This window comes from Crocuta crocuta, unplaced genomic scaffold (assembly GCF_008692635.1).
Source record: "Crocuta crocuta isolate KB4526 unplaced genomic scaffold, BGI_CrCroc_1.0 scaffold440, whole genome shotgun sequence".
In the NCBI taxonomy this organism is placed as follows: domain Eukaryota; kingdom Metazoa; phylum Chordata; class Mammalia; order Carnivora; family Hyaenidae; genus Crocuta; species Crocuta crocuta.
Window position 1 is genome coordinate 169,994 of NW_027527457.1, and position 4,727 is coordinate 174,720.

The window sequence follows — 4,727 nt, forward strand, 5'->3', positions numbered from 1 at the left end:
GCCTGGTGGGGGCTCTCCTGCTCCCGCAGCGTAGGAAGGGCGCCCTGCTGAGACCCCCCCCCCCCCCCCCAGTTTCCTCTTTAAAAGTTGATCCTTTTCCTGAAAATGGATTTCAGGTATGTGTGGTGTAGTGTTTGGTCCTGTACTTACACCACATTTGTGCTACTATGTCCAAGAGTCCCAGTCTTTTCTAAATCAGCAGCACATATTCTCTCTCAAAAAGTCCTTCATCTGGGTTAGTCATTGGGACGGGTAAGTAGACAAATCCTTGATGCTGATCTTTGCGCTTAGTTCTCAGAGGCCCTGTGGTTATGAGGGCAGTGAATTTATTGCTCACAAGAGATTTCTGCACTTATTTCCAAATTCTGTTGGTGGTCATCATCAGAAATAAGTGATAGGGACAATACTTAACCTGAGTACTTGGTACTTTCTGAGCACTGTTTTGAGTGATTTATACGATATTATTTAGTCTTCACCATTGAATGTGTTCTTGGGAAAGAAGAAACTGGAGGAAAAATAAAGATTAGCATTGTGGAGGCATTCAGGAATACTAAGGTAGGCAATTTGGTTGTAAAAAGTGATTTTTCCTAGAATCCAAAAGAAGAGGAAGCATGTAAATTGATGACATTTGTCTAACTAGAGCACCAATCAAATGTAAGAAAAGGGATAGTGGTTCCCAGTAGGAACAAGTGCTGGCTGTGTACAGGATCTCATTTTAGTCCTTAAAGTAACTAGCCTTGTGAGGTTGCTGTTGTTACCCCCTTCTTATAGGGGAGTAAACTGAGGTTCAGAAGTTAGGTGATATGGCTAGTCAGTTTGTTGGACCCTAAACTTTGAAACCAAGCTTTGATTACTAAGCTTGCAGCATAGTGCTGAGGATGAGCTTTAGAGTTAAATAGATGTGAGTTCTACTCCTTGGTCCCCATTTGGGTGACCTTAGATGGGCATCAGTTTTCTTCTCTGGGAGAATAATAGTTTTGAGCATTAAGTGAGATAATGCAGGCTTAGCACAGTGTGTGGCATACAATGGTTGGTGAATCTCTGGTATTACCTCTGCTACCAAGCTCCACTCTCTAAAACCAAAAGTAACCTCCCTTGAAGTTATCTTAAGTGGCTTAGAACATTTTATCCTCAAGGAAGGTAGTAAGAAGTTGTAAAATGGCCTTTCTGAAATGGAGTGGTGAGGTTTGGTTAGGATATAAAAAACAGAGTTTTTAATATTTCAGTTTTGAATGGATCTCTGAAGATTTTTATTAACGTGTCAATAAAAATTGTGTATTTCTGAATGGGATGCAGGATACTGAGGTTGGGGCCACTGACTCCCAAACTAAAGGCTGGAGGGGAAAAACAAAAAACAAAAAACAGATTCTTTGGAATCTAGCCAGGAGTAAGAAGATAAGAAGACCTAGTTGGAGAAATGGCTGTGAAGATAACTCGTTTCTGCTATAGGCCAATTTGGTGTCAGGGGAAGGGGGAGGTGTTTAATAGCTGGACTCAAATAGTTAGAGATTGGATTCTTTTCATTTATTTGTTTATTTATTTATTTCAGAGAGAAGGAGAGAGAGACAATGTGAGCAGGGGAGGGTCAGAGAGAGAGGGAGATACAGACTCCGAAACAGGCTCCAGGCTCTGAGCTAGCTGTCAGCACAGAGCCCGATGTGGGGCTCGAATCCATGAACCATGAGATCATGACCTGAGCCGAAGTCAGATGCTTAACCAACTGAGCCACCCAGGCGCGCCCCTAGAGATTGGATTCTAATGCCCATCTAACCCCATCCCCAACTGTTGCTGGAGTAGACTACAAATTTTGTATGTTGTAATTTCCTATTTTTACAAACATGATTTCCCTTTTTTAGAGGAAACAATGCTGTACTACGTGGTAAGAGTCACAAAGATACAATTATTCTAATTTTAAGAATTTATTATAAGGAAATAATTTAAAAGAATAATAAGCAAGAAGATATTTACTGCAGCATTATAATAGGAAAAAGCTGAAAACAATCTAAATGTCTCATAGTAGGGGATAGTTTAGTAAACTAGTGTTTATCCACACAGACTTTGTATAGCTGTTGAAAATTATTATACTGACACAGTAAAAGTGAAAAGCTGAATATACAGTGGTGCATTATAACTGCATTATTTGAAACGATCACGTATGTTTTGGAAGGTAAATAAGGCAAAGTCGAAATTGTGGGAGGAACACTTACTCATGCATGCGCTCCAAGATTTAACTGTGAACATGGTTTATATGTAATGGTGAAAAACTAGGAACAACCCAGGTGTCCAACACAATGGGTGCTTTTGGTTGACAGCTAAATACTGTGTCCATTAAAAAGTAATGTTTAAGATTTGGGGGCGCCTGCATAGCTCAGTCGGTTAAGTGTCTGACTTCTGCTCAGGTCATGATCTCACAGTTCATGTGTTCAAGCTCCAGGTCAGCCTCTGTGCTGACAGTGGGGCCTAGAGCCTCTTATTCTGGGTCTCCCTGTCTCTCTCTGCCCCTCCCCCGCTCGCACTGTCTCTCAAATAAACATTAAAAAATTAATGTAGAAGATTTAGTGACATAAAAGCTGTCTATTGTGTAATAAAGTAGGAAAGGCAGGTTGCAAAATAGTCTGTAATATACAAATATACATACATACAAATGTATGAATCAATGACTAGAAGGGTAAATGTTGACTATTTTCTAGTGGTGGGTCTTTAGATTTTTATTTTTTTAAGTTTTCTATATTAAAGTTATATTTTGTAATAGATGCCTTATTAATGAGAAACATAAAATTGATGAAATGATACAAATAAGATTCAAGTCTTGGCTTTATTAAATGTCAACTTTCCAGTTAGACTTCCCTCACAGCTCTATTTAAAATTGCAGTTTAGGGGCGCCTGGGTGGCTCAGTCGGTTGAGTGTCTGACTTTGGCTCAGGTCATGATCTCATGGTTCTTGGGTTCGGGTTCGAGCCCCGCCTCGGGCTCTGTGCTGACATGACAGCTGGCTCAGAGCCTGGAGCCTGTTTGAGATTCTGTTATCTCCCTCTCTGCCCCTCCCCTGTTCATGCTCTCTCTTTCTGTCTCAGAAATAAAACATAAAAAATAAAATAAAATTGCAGTTTAGGGGAGCCTAGATGGCTCAGTTAACCCGGTTAAGTGTCCAGCTCTAGATTTTGGCTCTGGTCATGATCTCATGGTTGGGGAGCTTGAGCCCTGGATTGGACTCCATGCTGGCAGTGGGGAGCCTGCTTCGGGTTTTCTTTCCGTCCCTCCCTCTCTGTCTCTCTCTCTCCCTCTCTGCCCTTCCCTAGCTCACTGTCTCTCTTTCAAAGTAAATAAACTTTCAAAAAACATAAATACAATTGCAGCCTTACTTACTCCCCTTTTTAAAATATTTATTTTGAGAGAGAGAGTTCAGCACTCATGCAGGCAAGCAGGGGAGGGGCAGAGAAGAGAGGGTGAGAGAGAATCCCAAGCAGGTTCCACCCTATTGGGCAGAGCCTGCCTAAGGGCTCAATGTCAGGACTGAGAGTTCATGACCTGAGCCAAGATCAAGTCAGACACTTAAACTGACTGGCCACCCATGCATTCTGCAAGTCTTATCTCTTTCACTCCCTATCTACTCCCCCCCCATTTTTCTTTTTTTTCCAGTAGTACTTATTTTTTATTAAGTACTATATAATTGTTATGTGTATTTTCTCTTATTAGCAGGTAAGCACAACTGAAGTCAAGAATCTTTGCTTTATTCATTGATGCATCCCAAGTGCCTAGCAAATAGTAAGCATTCAGTGAATATTTGTTGGGTGAGTTAGTAAAATATAAATATATATGAAAACTGTCTAATAACTTATAAACAGGACGGTTTTCGTTTTTGTTTGCCTTTTGCCTACATTCATGCATTTTTTTAATTTTAATTTTTTTTTAAATTTATAGAGTAGGAGCGGGGGCAGGGGAGGTGGGCAGAGAGAGGGAAGGAGAGAGAAAGAATGAGAATCCTAAGCAGGCTCCACACAGAGCATGGATCCTGACGTGGGGTTCGATCCCACAGCCTGGGATTATGACCTGAGCCGAAATTAAGAGCTATCCAGGTTCCTCATTCACGTGTTTTTGGGGAGAAAACACCCCTTTCCTCGTTTTTAAGCCTTTCCCTTTTAAAACCTCAAACATTTTTAATGTTTACACAGTCTTCACAACTTTTAATGTCATATAACATTCCATTGAATAGATGTACCACAATTTATTAAAAACCATACCACTAATTTTGGATATTTTTTTAATTTTGGGTATTTTAAGTCATTTTGTTACTATAAAGGTCATTACAGTGACTGTTTCATGGATGTGGTTTTTAAAATTTTTAAATTATATTCTTAGGATAAATTTCTAGTAGAATTTCCTAAGTTACAGAATATTAACATCTTGATAGCTTTTTGTTAAAATGTTTATTTATTTTTGAAAGAGAGAGCGAAGGAGGGGCAGAGATAGAGGAAAACAGTATCCAAAGATGGCTCTGTGCTGATGACAGCGTCCGATGTGGGGCTTGAACTCATAAACTGCGAGATTATGACCTGAGCTGAAGTTGGATGCTTAACCAACCCCAACATCTTGATAGCTCTTATTATTACTTGTCTCATAAAACAATTTGTGGATATGGAATTTGATAATTATGTTGTTCTTAGTTTAGGTGGGGTATGATACGAAATGTTTGAGTAAAGTTTTCATATACATAAAAGTATTGTCGT

At 39.7% G+C, this 4,727-nt stretch overlaps 1 protein-coding gene across 1 annotated transcript in view; it reads left to right on the forward strand.

Annotated features, from left to right (window-relative positions):
* NONO (non-POU domain containing octamer binding) overlaps positions 1 to 4,727 on the forward strand; it is a 14,811-nt gene that overhangs the window by 1,154 nt on the left and 8,930 nt on the right. The window lies entirely within an intron of this gene.